The 15,591-nt window shown below is 45.7% G+C and overlaps 2 protein-coding genes across 10 annotated transcripts in view; both read left to right on the top strand.

Moving 5' to 3' along the window:
* The window catches only part of KIF1B (kinesin family member 1B), a 336,458-nt gene that overhangs the window by 48,307 nt on the left and 272,560 nt on the right, over nucleotides 1-15,591 (top strand). The window lies entirely within an intron of this gene.
* Nucleotides 1-15,591, top strand: part of UBE4B (ubiquitination factor E4B) — a 120,783-nt gene that overhangs the window by 4,743 nt on the left and 100,449 nt on the right. For 2 of the 9 annotated variants that reach the window (XM_067017807.1, XM_067017833.1), the window contains exon 2: nucleotides 11,358-11,522. The exons of the other annotated variants lie outside the window; for them this stretch is intronic. The gene's annotated coding sequence lies outside the window, so the exon portion shown is untranslated. The remainder of the gene's footprint in view (nucleotides 1-11,357; nucleotides 11,523-15,591) is intronic. 9 annotated transcript variants of the gene reach the window in all.

The raw sequence follows: 15,591 nt of genomic DNA, 5'->3' as shown, positions 1-15,591 counted from the left end.
GATAAGTTTGATGTGAAAGAGGTGGAGGCAGAGGAAGAAAGAAAAAGATGACTCCTTGGTTTCTAGTTTGGGAGAAGGCTGGATTGGAGGAGAGAGAAGGAATTCCAGACAAGGAGCAGATTTTAGAGAAAGCAGATTAGTTCCTTTGGACCACTGAAAGATGAGCTGACATAGAGACGCCAGCTCTGGCCTTTCTGCTTTTAACATCTCCATCTCTGACCTTTTCTTTCTTTGTAACAGGCCTCAGGACCTAAGCTCACTTTTTTCCCAGTAGATCATTGCTAACACTCACTTGATAACCAGGATTCTCCTTCCTCGAGCCTGGAAGGAGAGTGGGATGTTGCCTCCCAGGCCCCTTCTCCACTCCTTTTTGTTCATTTTAGCCAAGAAACAGAGAATGGTAATGATAATAGCTGATATTTATGAAGCTCTCAATATGTGCCAAGCACTTAACTTGCTCAGCAAGGTTGGTATTAATAGCCCCGTTTTACAGATTAAAAAGTTGAGGCTGATAGAAATTAACTTGCCAAAAGGTGGACAATGAGGAAGTGGTAGAACCTTGATTCTAATCCAGAGTCTGATCCCAGAGTTCTTAATCCCTTTGCTAAACTACCTCCAAAATAGGAATAATCTGAGCCAGATATAATGGTTACATCTGGCATTTTTATTGTCCCTTTTGAGATGGGCAGTGGAAGCCCTCGTTATTGCTAAGAGTGGAGCGCATCAAATAGCCCTCTACTCTTTTATGGGAAAAAAGACAGAAAGACTTCTGACAACAGGTCCTTGGGTCTTCAGGCCTGTGCTTGGCACAGAATGCATTTTCTCAGGAGGTACTTGTGGTGTGTCCAGGTGGAGAGAACTTCCTGTAGCAGCTCATTCAGTGATACCTGCTGTTTACTTGCTGCGTGTCAGACACCACATGAGCCTTGCTTGCATGGAGCTCCATTCTAGTGGGAGGAGACGTGATAAACAAATACGTACACATAAGATGTCATCTGGTGACAGCACCACGGAGAAAAATCAGATAGGCCATAAAGGGATGGAGAGCAATGCGAGGAGTGTGCAACTTTAGGAGGTGACTTCTGGAAAGAAATATAAAGGATGACAGGGAGCCATCTAGGGGGAAGAGTGTTCTCAGTAACAGGGAACACCGGGAACCAGGGGCATATCCCCGATCTGCTCTAGGAGCAGCAAGGAGGCCCAGTGTGTTTGGAGCCTGCTAAGCAAGGGCACAGTGGCCGGAGATGAAGTCTTTCATTCACTCTACAAACATTTACTGAGTTCTTGTAACTGGTTTTCAGTCAATTCTGAGGTGCCGCACCCTTTTTTTTTTTTTACTTCACATTTTCACATCTTTGAAATTGGGATGCTTCTTGGTGTAATCACGATTGGCCATGTGGCAGTTGTGAAAGTTGTTATTTCCTGTTTATATGTAAACCTGGTTATACCTGTTCATGTTGTACTTTCAATTAAATGCTGTGCATGATAAATATAGTTGCTATTTTAAATGCCTCCCCCCAAATTACACTTTGATTAGCAGTGAAAGCATATGTTACTTTGTATGCAGAGAGAAATGGAAACAGCAATGGGGTCTCAATTCGATATTAGTGAAGAAAACAAAGAAGATGTTGGTGAAAGAATGACCACAATTTCATATTTTATTGCAAAGCAGCAACCAAGTGCATTAGGGAGCCGTAGAAAGGCAGAAATCCACAAGTCTCTGAAGCTGTGTCACGTTTTGAAATTGAACTTACAGTTTAGCAGGACTGCCTTTTACACCCAGGCAATGCAATTGGAGGTCAGAGACACTCCACCTTCTCAGAAAGAAATTTCAAAGCAGTGAGAGGCTGGTGTAACTGATCACCACTCTGGCCTGGTCTGTTGTTAAGGTATTTTGTTGTGGTTTAATGGACAGTAGTTTTTTTTCTTGTTGGTGCAGTTTACAGTCAGTGACAGTTTGTATTTGATGACATACGGTGTATGCCCAGCTTTGTTTTAGATCATGAGGATATATGAATGAACAATACAGGCAGAAATCCCTGCCTTCATGGGGCTTACATTCTGATTTATGGTTTTAAAAAATATTTATTAATTAATTAGTTTATTTGGCTGCGCCGGGTCTTAGTTGCGGCCTGTGGGATCTAGTTCCCTGGCCAGGGATCGAACCCGGGCCCCCTGCATTGGGAGCATGGAGTCTTAACCACTGAACCAGGGAAGTCCCTGATTTATGTTTTAAAAGAATCACTGTGGCTGCTGTGAAGAGAATAGATAAAGGGGGAAAGAGTGAAAATGGAGAGAAAGGTTAGGAGGCCAGTGCAGGAGTCCCAGGACCAGGGTTTGTGGTGGAGAAGGTGCGAAAAGGTCAGATAGATGATGGTCAGATATGTTGTGGGTAGAGCCAGTAGGATTGGGTGATGGGATGGATGTGGAGTGGAGTCAAGAGTGGCCACCTGAGTTGGGATGTCATCGAGTGGACCGTTGTAACAGTAGAAATAGCGTGACACGAAATAGCAGCTGCTTAAACCAGATAGATGTATATTTCTCTCTAGATAGAAGTCTGGGTAGGAGGCTGGGGCTGCTGTGGCAGCTCTGCGCTCATTAGGGGCCCAGGCGCCTTCTGTCCTGATGTACCAACTCTCCTAACATATGGCATCCATCTTTTGGTCCACGTCTGTCTGCACTGTAGCCAGAGGGACGAGAGGAGAGGGGAAGGAGAAGTCATGCTCCTCTTTATGGCACAGCTTGGAAGTTGCACAGATCACTCACTTCTGCTCACCTCCCATTGGCCAGAACTGAAGTCACATGGCCACAGCTCCTTGCTGGGAAGCTGAGAACTGCAGTTCTTACTGGGTAGCCGTATGCTCAGCTAAAAGTTCTCTCACGTTAGAAGGGGAGTACAGTCGAGGCCATTCTGTTCCAACCCTTCTTCCGAAACCTAAAACACAGGCTCTGCTTTCCTAAAGAGGCAACCTTCAGTTGAGTCCAGAATCTCTGGGTGATATACCATCCAGGAACCTTTAGATTAAATTGCAAGTTATCAGCTGCTTTCCCCTCCCCGCACCCCCACCCCACCATGTGCTGTGGTGGAGTAGGACGGACTCATGGAAATAACTACCATTTTGAAAAGGCAAGACCGGGGAGTACAAACCCCTCACTGGTCCCCAGCCGTTGTCAGCTCCTGCCAGGCGGGGGTGGGAGTTCCTGACGCAGGCCTTTGGGGCCAGGTCATTGGAGAATATCCCCTTCCTGGGACCGAACAGTGTCTCCAGCTTGTTTCTTTCAGGAGCCTGAAGGAGTTGGCTTTTTCAACCCTACTTGATCCCCAAATTACCAGACTCTGAGCAAACTTAGACTAGACTGTGGACGTGCCTTAGGCAGACCTGTTTTCCCTTTTATCTCTGCAGGCAGATCGGCAAAGTGCAGCTTGAGTCTGTCTCATTCTTGCGGAACTTCTTGCTTAAAGTGGCAAGAAGCCAGTAGGCAGCCAAATTCCGAATTGTTCAACCAGTTCCCCTAGAATTGCAGGCCACGTAGGCACGCAGGCTGTTCTCTGAGGTGTCACAGGTTTTACCAAACGTTTTATTGTGGCCTAACAAGGTTACCAGCCTTCCATCCTGCAGTATCTGTGCCCACGCTGAGCCCTAAGCCCCTGCCACGTATTTATATTCTGTTTAGGTTGATTACTTCCAGGTTCCAAATTCTATATATTAGTTTAGATATTGGTTTGATTGCTGCAGCAGAGAGATCCAAGATAATAACGGTTTAAATAAGATAGAAGCTTATTTTTCTTTTAAGTAAAAATCTGGGTAGGTGGTTGAGAGCCGGTTTAATGATTCCATGATCACTAGGGAGCCAGTTCTGTTTAGCGCTCCGTTATCCGCTGTATGAGGCATCTAGCTTGTAGTCCAGGGTGGCTGCTCCAGTGCCGACACGCATATCTGCATTCCAGTCCTCGGGGACCAAAGGGGAGGACATGTTCCTGTCTGTCAAGGGCATGATCAGAGGTGTCACACGTCATTGCTTACATCTCCTTGGTTAGAACTTAGTCACATGGCCATAACCAAATGCAAGGGTGTCTGAATGTATAGGAGGAGGCGGCAACTAGCTATCTCTACCACAGTGATGCCAAGAGTTTTAGCCTACGCAGCTTGAAAAATGGAGTTGTCCTGTACTGAGATGGGGAACACCGAAAGAGGAGATTAGGCGGAGAAATTAAGCTATCTGTTTTGATCATATTCTTGTTATCCTGCTTATCATTTGTCCACTTGGAGATGTTAAGTAGGTTGTTGGATGTATGTTGGGCTTGCAGTTCAGGAAGAAGGCTGGGGTTGGGGATACCAATCAGGACGTTGTCAGTCTATTTAAAATCATGAGAATGGACAGATGACCTAGGGAGTGAGCCTAGATAGAAGAGTGGAGGTCAGAGGACTGAGCCTTGAGCCACTCCAGCACTTAGAGACGGGAAGGAAAGAGGACCCAGAGGACTTCCCTGGTGGCTCAGTGATTAAGAATCCGCTTGCCAATGCAGGGGACATGGGTTCGAGCCCTGGTCCGGGAAGATCCCACGTGCCGCGGAGCAGCGAAGCCCGTGTGCCATGACTACTGAGCCTGCTCTCTAGAGCCCGCGAGCCACAACTACTGAGCCTGTGTGCCTACAGCCCGTGCTCCACAACAAGAGAAGCCACCCCAATGAGAAGCCCCTGCTCACCATAACTAAAGAAAACCCGGGTGCAGCAACAAAGACCCAACACAGCCAAAAATAAAATAAATAAAAATAAATAAATTAATACTTCAAAAAAAAAAGAGGACCCAGAAAAGAACTGACAAGGGATAGCCACTGAGATAGAAGGAAAGACAAGAGAGCCTGGAGTTCTGGTGTCCAGGAGAAGAAAGTGTTTCATGACAGAGGGCAGTGTTCAGCTCTGTTGAATGCCAGTAAAGTAAATTAAAGGAAGACCAAGACTCAACGATGGGATTTGGCAAAGTGACCTTGACAAGACCAATTTCATTGCTGAATAGGTTCAAGACAGATTCTGTATAAGACAGAATGGGATGGGAGAGTACATAGCTCACAGTGAAGTATCAGCTCCAGGGGTATACTGGGGAGCCATCCATACACCATGAAGCCATGGGTTTAAAAAGTGGGAAGGGGCTTCCCTGGTGGCGCAGTGGTTGAGAGTCCGCCTGCCGATGCAGGGGACACGGGTTCGTGCCCCAGTCCGGGAAGATCCCACGTGCCGCGGAGCGACTGGGCCCGTGAGCCATGGCCGCTGAGCCTGCGCATCCGGAGCCTGTGCTCCGCAACGGGAGAGGCCACAACAATGAGAGGCCCGCGTATCAAAAAAAAAAAAAAAAAAAAAAGTGGGAAGAAGGGGCTCCCCTGTGGCACAGTGGTTGAGAGTCTGCCTGCCGATGCAGGGGACACGGGTTTGTGTCCCGGTCCGGGAGGATCCCACGTGCCGCGGAGCGGCTGGGCCCGTGAGCCACGGCGGCTGAGCCTGCGCGTCCAGAGCCCGTGCTCCGCAACAGGAGACGCCACGACAGTGAGAGGCCCGCGTACCGCAAAAATAAATAAATAAATAAAAGAACAAAAAAGTGGGAAGAAGATATTTGGCGAACATATCTATCTATCTATCTATTTATTTATTTATGGCTGTGTTGGGTCTTTGTTGCAGCATGCGGGGGCTACTCTTTCTCTAGTTGCGGCGAGCAGGGGCTACTCTTCGTTGCAGTGCGCGGGCTTCTTATTGCAGTGGCTTCTCTTGTTGTGGAGCACGGGCTCTAGGCGTGTGGGCTCAGTAGTTGTGGCGCACGGGCTTAGTTGCTCCGCGGCATGTGGGATCTTCCCGGACCAGGGCTTGAACCTGTGTCCCCCTCATTGGCAGGCGGATTCTTAACCACTGTACCACCAGGGAAGTCCCAGAACATATCCTTTTAAATTTTATCTTTTACCATTTCCTATTATGATCACTAATACCTTTATTCATTCAGTAAATATTTATTTGCTCTTTACTCTGTTCCTCTCTTTCCTGAGGTAGGAAGTAAAGGTGTGGAGGTAAATTTGTATATTATTCCTAGCAGGGTGTTTGGGGCCTGAAGAGTTCCAAGTGTAAATTTTGAACCCATAATCTGGGCACACTGAATCATACTACGGTTAATCTTTAAAACATTTAAGAAAGAGTGGCAAATAGGTTTATGATAAAATATTAATTTTGTTTGTGTAGTTTCAGCAAATATATGTGGGATGTTTACTCTCTGCTGGGTATTGAGGGGTACATGTGTGGAGATACCATCTCAAATATGAGTAAGACCTGGTCTTCACCTTCAGCGAGCTCGTACTGCAATGGGGAGACAGGAGCACAGCCAACTCCAACTAGAGTTCAAGGGCTGAAATAGATATTTAAGTAAAGGAGTACAATTGATGGAGCAGTGAATTCTGACTGGGGAAATCTGGGAAGGGCTCTGGGAGGATTTGAGTTAGTCTGTAAAGATGATCAGAATTTTTGACATTTAGAAAAATCTATGGTGAGGATAAATGTTTGGGCAAACTCTGTTACATTCACTCTTGCAATTGATTGTAAAATTTTTAGAAGCACTGAAGAAAAATTGGAGATGGTGAAAAAAACCTCTGATATTGGTGGGTGTTTGTGGGTCTGAAAGGTTTTGCCATGTGATTATCGAGCACAGCCAACTGTGTAACCCCAAATGCTCCTAAACCAGTAAGAGTCAGCAGAAGCTGAAGGGGGAGGAGTTGAGGAGAAATAGGAAGAACAGAAAAGGTGTTTCATTAAAATCGCTTCTCCTCTCCTGATATTAATCACACTGGTTGGAATTGTCTATTCATTTGGCATATCTCCTACTGCAGCATAAGCCCTGATTATTCTCGTTTTCACTGTTTTTTATCCACCTCTTAGCACGGGGCTTGACACAGGGAGCCCCCACGGTAAATATTTGCCGAGTTCACGAATTGACTTCAAGGCGTCTTTCCGTGACTCCCGGTTCTTGCGCTGCAAGAGTTTTTTGTTTTGTTTTTGCTGTTGCTCCATAAAGTTACGTTAGGTTAAGGTAGGCATTGGAAAAACCTTACTGTCAGAACTGTAATTCAGATTCAGATGTACCTGGGTTTTAGGTGGACCAGCCAATGGGATGACCCAGGGCAAAGTACTTTCTGGGCCTCAGTTTCCTCACTTGTAAAATGGGGGTCTGCGTACCTATCCGTGGCATTGTTCTTCATATTAATTGCAGTGATACATGAAGTGCTGAGCGCAGTGCCCTGGCAGAGCATGTCGGGACATGTTAGCTCTCATATGTCCCTTCCGAGGACAAATTAGCTCTCTTTTCCAGAGGAAGATTAAGTTGTACGTGGTTAGAATTTTAGGTGGTGCGCATAGAGCACCTAACGAGCGCTTTGCTGCAGGTGACAATGCCGAGAGCGGAAAAGGAGGTCTCTTACTTGTTAAGGTGGCAAATAGGCTGAGGCTTGTGTGAAAGGTTGGGTTGGAATCCTCTCCCCCAGCCCCTTAAACTTCCTAAAGTCTCTCTTCACCCAGCTGCCGTCTTTTGTGTGAAGCCCCCGTGTTATCACTTGTCACACCTCCTCCTCCTTTTTCCTAAAATCTGGAGTGATCAGGTGGCCTGCATGTACTAAGGGGGTGAACGAGGAGCGAGGAAGCTTGAAAGGAAGGGAACTGTGCAGACGGGAGAAACACGCTGCGTGTGAGGACCAAAGCCCCAAACGCGACGTGATTCTGCCTGCTCAAGTCCGATGACGGGTTTTGTCTTTTGAAGGGACTGTCCCCTCCTGCAGGGCTGGGGAAGGGGACTCTCTGAATGGGGTGACACTGTATGAACTGCTTACCAGCCGCCGTATCTTTTTTTTTTTTTTTTTGCGGTACGCGGGCCTCTCACTGTCGCGGCCTCTCCCGTTGCGGAGCACAGGCTCCGGACGCGCAGGCTCAGCGGCCACGGCTCACGGGCCCAGCCGCTCCGCGGCACGTGGGATCTTCCCGGACCGGGGCGCGAACCCGCGTCCCTTGCATCGGCAGGCGGACTCTCAACCACTGCGCCACCGGGGAAGCCCACCTGCCGTATCTTTAGCATCATTTGAAAACAGTAGTCCGGCTGGTCTGCAGAGAGGTCTCTTTTGGGTCCTAGTATTGAGAATATTTGGCCTTGACTTAATTAACTCTCTAATTAAACATTGTGAAATGTATTCAGTGCACATTGTTTCTTTGTTCCCGGTCCGTGTTTGGTATAGATTCTAGATGTGTAATAGTGTCAAGGTAATTAGTTAAATTTTCTGCCTAGATGAGATGGCCCTTTGCTGTTATGGGTCTTTGGGGAGCTGAACTCCTCGGATTTCCAAACAGATCATCATGCACGTCTGTCATCCGCCAGGCACTCTTCTAGGGTCACATTAGGTCAGGGTCTTTGGTCAGACCTCTGTCTATACTTGTCACCAGGGCTGGCTTCGCGGACATGTGACCTGCAGTCGGAAGTGCCCCACACTTGGTCGAATGCCCTGCTGTTGCTCTCTTGAAATTTTTAATACATTTGAGCAAGAGGCCCTGCATTTTTATTAGGCACCAGGCCCCACAAATTCTGTAGCTGGTCCTGGTTTGTCACTGACTTTCTCTGTACAGGTGGGTATATGTCTGGGGAGCTTTTGGTTAGAACCAAGGTTATGGAAAACCGGATGAAAGCTCATCAAAGACCGTTGTTCTGGTTTTAATGGAAAAAATATTGATATATGTCTGACTCTAATGCCATGTCATTAATAGAATTTCTTGAAATTTTTAACAAGTTTCTACTTATACACAGTATTGAATCTTTGGATAACTCATTTAACTTCATCAAATAGATTCACTTTTTTTTTAATCAATATTTTTACATAGAGGCATTTACTTCCATATTATCTTTTACATGTTGCATATCTTATTTCTCCAATCTGAATGAAACCTCTTGTATTTTATCAAATACATTGGTCATATTTTTATAGTATAAACACTTGTTTTCATGAATTATGGATTGTTGTATTTAAAACTATAACTCATGTTTTAAAATTAAAAATTTTTTTAATTAAAAAGTGTTATCCAACAGCTAGTTTTCTATATTATTAGTGCTTATCTGTAAATATTCTTTGTGCTGGTCAATCAGGTATTATGATTGACCCAAAATAATCATATACAGATTTCTCATTTTCAAAAATAATAAAATACATTTAATGTTAGAGATGGAAAAATTCTGTATATATGAATGTCCTGGTGGGAAAAACTTATTTCTGAGAGGGAAATGAAAATTGGTGGAAAATTAAAAAATATCTAGCAACCTTTATAATCTACTGAGTAGAACTTTTTATGTGTGATTTAATTTACCCATAAAATTATCCTGTTTAGGCTATCGAGAGATATGAACATTTAGAAAAAAGCAGGTAGTAAAGTTTTTTTTTTTGGTCACGCCATGCGCATGTGGGATTTTAGTTCCCCAACCAGGGATCGAACCCATGTCCCTTGCAGTGGAAGTGTGGAATCTTAACCACTGGACTGCCAGGGAAGTCCCTTTTATTTTTTTAAAATTAATTAGTTAATTAATTTAAAAAATTTTTGAGGCAAGATGAAGGAAAAATTTTAAATGCTAAAAAGCAATAGCAAAACCCTTTTACCTTACTGTATATAGATATGCCAGAGGAATTTACACTTTGGTTTCAGCAATAATTATTTTGTGGGCCAGTTAAAAAGTGTTAACATTCAATCTACACAGAGAAGAAAATGTATAGCCCCTTTGAGCTTTGAACATCAGTTATGTGGAGCAGATGTTTAGAGTGTCATTTACGACATTTTTGTTTTAGGATGCTACTGTATGACAGCATATATATGTTTATGTTTGGTGAACATTAATTAATTAATTAATTAGCTTTACACTTTTATGTTAGTTAACCTTTTAGTTATGATAAATACAGACCAGGCATCATTTCCGTGGAGTTTCATCACAGGAGTGCCCAATTTTTTTTTCCTTCAAGGCCAACCTGGGGCAGATGGGTTGGTCATATGCAAGGGCTTTTGTGTGTTTGTTCTTTTTTACTTTGTATAAATGTCCTCACACTCGAATAGTTTGGTGATTTCTGGTCTAGGGAAATGCGGATAAAGCAGTCTTTTGCCTTGAGATGTTATGATTAGAATGGCTTGTGAGTGGGAGAATTTTAGTGAATGCCAAGTGGAAAGTATGCTTGTGAAAGTGTCCCATTAGACACCTCTTAGAGTCTTTTTTATTAATGGTAAGTTTTTTAAAATTAAATTTGTTTATTTATTTATTTAATTTTGGCTGCATTGGGTCTTCATTGCTGTGTGTGGACTTTCTCTAGTTGTGGCGAGCGGGTGCTACTCTTTGTTGCGGTGCGTGGGCTTCTCATTGTGGTGGCTTCTCTTGTTGTGGAGCGCGGACTCTAGGCGCACGGGCTTCAGTAGTTGTAGCACGCGGGCTCAGTAGCTGTGGCTCACGGGCTCTAGAGCGCAGGCTCAGTAGTTGCGGTGCACAGGCCCAGCCGCTCCGCGGCGTGTGGGATCTTCTCAGGCCAGGGCTCGAACCCGTGTCCTCTGCATTGGCAGGCGGATTCTCAACCGCTGCGCCACCAGGGAAGTCCCTCTTTGTCTTTCTTGATGTTAATGTGGACAGGTAACAAAGCACATTGACCCGTACTGGAATGAGATGTTTATATGAAAGTATTGCCATTTCTGTTTTTAAAAAGGGCTGAGTGGCATCTGGGATGATGCTTAACCTGTAGGAGGAACTTAAACATTAATGATCCATGTTAGGAAGGAAACCTTTATTCATATCAAGAATATGACGGGCAGGAAATGTCCAGAAGTCAGTGTTTTCTCCCTCTGAAAGAGCCCGCTTTCCCCAACCCTGCTATATAGATCTGCTAGAATATTGGCTTTGGAGTGTTCAGAGTTGGTGTGAATGTAGAACTTTGGTCGAGATTAGAGAAAATGCATGAACCCTGCCCCAGAAGAATTTACACTTTTGTTTCAGCAATAATTATTTTGTGAGTCAATTAAAAAAACTCTTTCCACATACCTGGGCTTCAGGAAATGCTTTAAAGTGTTTAATATTGCCTATTTCACTCGGTCATTCTTAAGTGACCAGGAACCGTTCTGTGAGAGAGTGTCAGAAGTAGCTGCTACTTGGTCTGTAGGCTCATCTCGTCTATTTAAGGGCCACCAGGGAAGCCCTGTAAGTAAGTTTTTAAAAAACTTACCTACCCTCAGGATGTTTCTCTGCTGTGTAATGTTAGGCTCTTGATTCTAGTGGTTTCTCCTAGTTTCACAGTCAGCTAATAGATCTGATGTTTTTCACAGATCTGATGTAGCTGTGCTGTTTATTCATACCGTTTGGGTGAAACAGAGCCCTGAGCCAAAGGAAAACAGCGTCTGAGCCTAAAAGGGAGGTGGACAGAACAAATGGATGGCGGAAACTTGGAGGCTGAAGCTACAGAAAGACAATGACTGTTTGCTGTGTGTCAGGTGGGCTCTTGGTTTGTTCAGCAGCTATCTACCGAGTGCTCTCTGCTGTAGGCGTTGCTGCCGTTGCTTGGGCTGTGGTGGCGAGCACGGTAGGCTCTCTTGTACGGCGCTGCGGGGAGGTAGGCCATACGCCCCTAAAGAGAGACCACCAGCCCAGGTAATGTGTTGCGTTACCTTTATCTCTGATGACTGTCTTGCAAGATGAGTGATATTTATATCATCACCTGCTTCCAAATGGGGAAACCAAGACCCAGAGAGGTAACACGGCTGGAAATGGGTACAGCTGGGATTTTGACCCAGAGCTGGCCCCAGGAGAGCTCGTCCCGTTGAAGGCTGTGAAGACGGGACCTGGAGCAGTAATTGCTCACCCACTGCGCTCCGTCTCTTGTTTTACTTTCTCTTTTTTTTTCCCCCCCTTGTTTTACTTTCAAGCGGAATGCTTTTTTAAAAAAATTGCTCTAATATCAAATGTTGAAGAAGAGTCTAGAATAAGTATTGTTATAAGCCATTTATTATTTTAATTTGAAGTAATACTGTTAACTAATATTTTCAGTGTTAGAGGGTGACTCGAGAAAGTACTTTGGATAATCAGGCAGCTTGTGCCTTTGGTTCTTAGCCCTCTCCCTCTGGCAGAATGTGCTTAGGCACGTACCCAGCACATACCCAGGTTCTCCATACTGTTGGTCAGATGCAGAAAATATTGACATCAGTCATTTTTGTTGGACTTTATAAAACTCCATGTAATCACTGCCTGGCATTGGAGAATTACTAAGGGTCAAACCTTTTTTCTCCCTGAGACAAAACAGTTTATAGTCTCTTTTCTTTCTTTTTTTTTTTTTAAACCCCACCAGGGCCGCAGTGGACGCGGGCTCCCGCGGTCCCCGGCCCCAGCGCCGTCTCCCGCGGTGGGCCCCGCGGAAGCCGCGCGCGAACTCCTGGAAGGTGATGGCGCCGTCGCGGTCGGCGTCGAGACGCTGGAACACGGCCTCGGCGTCGGCCGGCCGCACGCACGCGCAGCTCCGCGCACAGCGCGCTGAACTCCTCGCGCTCCAGGCGCCCCGAGCGGTTCGCGTCGCAGGCGGCGAAGACGGAGCGCAGCCGGGCCAGCTCCTCCAGGTCCCCGTCCGGCTCCATCCCGCCTGTCTGGGGCGACCGAGAGAGCTCTGGGGAGCGCGGCCCGCTCGGGCAGCGGTGACGGCGGCGAGTCCTATATAGTCTCTTTTCTAATGACAATAAAATCATTTCTTTATCATGAGCCAGACTGTGGGGTTGGTGGTTAGACTAGTTACGTAGGTGTGAGTGTCCTATGGTAAAACAGCCAGGGTAGTAGAGTTCAAAAGACAGTTCGTTTTGGGCCTGCCTGGTGGCGCAGTGGTTGAGAGTCCGCCTGCCGGTGCAGGGGACACGGGTTCGTGCCCCGGTCCAGGACGATCCCACATGCCGCGGAGCGGCTGGGCCTGTGAGCCATGGCCTCTGAGCCTCCGCATCTGGAGCCTGTGCTCCGCAACGGGAGAGGCCACAACAGTGAGAGGCCCGCGCACCGCGATGAAGAGTGGCCCCGCTCGCCGCAACTAGAGGAAAGCCCTCGCACAGAAACGAAGACCCAACACAGCCAAAAATAAATAAATAATTTTTTTTTTTAAAGACAGTTAGTTTGAAAATTGTGTATTTTGCCAGTGAATGCTGGAACTTGGCCCCTGTAAGAATTTTGTGCTTTATTTTTGAGAGATTTACTCAACTAGAAAAGTGCTCACGGAGGAAATAGGATAACTTACCTTGTCTGCATTCCTTTCGCAGGGAAGGCAAGGGGAGCCTGGCAGGCAACTGAGTGGATGTGGGTAAAGACAGGCGCTGGAATAGAGGGGGCACCGGCCCGGGGGCGCTGAATGCAGGACAACCAGACAGATAGCAGGTGACCACGAAATGGTTGTGTCGGAACCAGGACTCTTCCGAGAGTGAACGGGGCTCTGTTAAAATTAGACAGGAGCGCCTGGAGTGCACTGCTGGCATCCGTGGTCCCCCTGCTGTATGTGACACGTTTGGGCTGGGGAGGCGTGTTTGGGAAAAGCACTGGTGCTTTACGATTTTAATTTGGGAGTCATTCGTGAACATGGCCGTCATATCCTTAGGAGAGGAAATGCAGTAGAGAAAGCAGGCTTCTTATAGCTTTGAGTAAACATTTATTGAGTTGGGTGGGTCATCTGGAAAGTGAAGCAGAAAATGATTGGAAAACAGATTGCAGAGGTGACATTACTGGTCTGCTGTTGTCTCTCTGTACTGTGCTTTGTGTGTCCTGTGGCAGGTGTCAGCTGATTGGAGGGCTTGGTCCTTTATTTGGAGTATGGGATCTGGGCTTGTTGAGCTGTTAAATTCGTGTGTTACAACTTACGGTGCACGGTCACAGGAATGAGACCAGCTGTCTGTTCCTTTCTTCTGATCCCTCCCTTTTCTGACTTGCTATTAAAGGAAGGGTAGAGAACTGCAGATTCTACAATTAAATGTACTTTAGGTTCATTGTATTATGAGGCAAAAATAAAAATAGGAAACAGAAGGTAGAAGCAAAATCTTTGTTCAGAATCTCACCATCCAGGGATACCTGTAGTTTACATTTTGGTGTATATACTTTCTTCCACTGTTTTTTTCTAGGTTAGGTATTTTCCCCCCACAACTAAATCTTCTAACATATGATTTTTTTTTGTCGCTCTAGAGTCATAGATTTTTGGAAATTGATTTTAGAAATTTTTCTAACCTACCCTCTTCGTTTAAAATTATTTTTTTCTGATTATAAATTCAGTAGTGTAGATTCACTGAATTCTGCATGATTCATTGTCCAAGACTTCCATAATCAGGAATAAAGGGAAAAGCAAGAATTACCTGTAAACCTGTCATCCAGAGAGAACCATTGTTAATTTGGCGGGGGGATCGCCTTCCCGGATTTTCTCAGTGTGTATATACTTCGCATACTCTGCTGTTTCCTACCTTTGTACCTCTGCTCTATCTGGCGTCCTCCCTCTTGAACATTACAAGTTTTAATTAAAACAATGTCCAGTTCACTCTGGTTCGAAAAACAAGATGCCGCCTCTAGTCCCGCATTCCCCTCTTGCTGTCACTTGATCCCTTGGCTCTACTTTCACAGACTAGGCTCTTACTAGGCTCTAGATCTCTTATCCCCACTTATTTTTCAGTCCCCCCTCCTTTCCTGTGCTTTTTGGGGAGGCTTTTTCCTTCATCTTTCCACTTAGATTGCTCTTGCTAAGACCACCTGATTGACAAATCCCTTGGCACTTTTCAGAATGTGTTATTTGACCTCTCTTTGGATTTTGACCGTGGTGACCACTTCTTTTTTTCAAAGTCTCTTCCTTTGGATATCATGGGGATACAGCTTGTCTTGATTTCTTTCTTTCTTTTCTGTCTCCATCACAGACTGCTCTTTCCTGTGTACCTTAAATGATGATGTTTCTCAGGATTCTACTCTCGAATCCCTTCATTCCCTACCTTCAAGGTATATCTGTTGAATGAATGAGCGCATGCACGAATTAATACCCTTTTACTGGGCCTTCACTTATTTATTCCCCAGGTACTTATTTAGTGCCCCTGTGGTCCATGCTCGGTTCCGCAGTCCTCAGGAGATGGATGTGAACTAGATAAGCAAATTTCTGCTCTCGGTACCTGGAGTTATCTGCCCTGTAAGTGTTGGTACTGATGACTTGCAAGTTCGTATCTCCTGCCTGCGATCTAGACCCAAATCTCCAGCTGCCCCAGCCTGGCAGACAGTGAAGGGTGAGTGTCTTCTCAGCAGCTATACTTCTCCACACGGCTCTGCTTTGGGGTATCACTGGAGGGCCACTAAAGCTTGCTTCAACTCAGTGCTCACCAGGAGTTCTGTTGAGGGCACATGTTTATGGGGGATCGAGTGAAGGAGATGCAGCCCATTCATTCCCTGAGAGAATGACTTTTAATCTGTCCTGAGTCAGGGACCTCTTTACAAATCTTAGGAAAACTGGAGATCCTCGTGGCCCTCAGCTTTTGAATCCCTGCCCTTAGTGCTCTGAGGTCTGTCCTAAAATCA

The sequence above is a fragment of the Kogia breviceps genome, chromosome 1 (assembly GCF_026419965.1).
Source record: "Kogia breviceps isolate mKogBre1 chromosome 1, mKogBre1 haplotype 1, whole genome shotgun sequence".
NCBI lineage: Eukaryota > Metazoa > Chordata > Mammalia > Artiodactyla > Physeteridae > Kogia > Kogia breviceps.
This window is presented reverse-complemented; position numbering and strand designations above follow the sequence as displayed.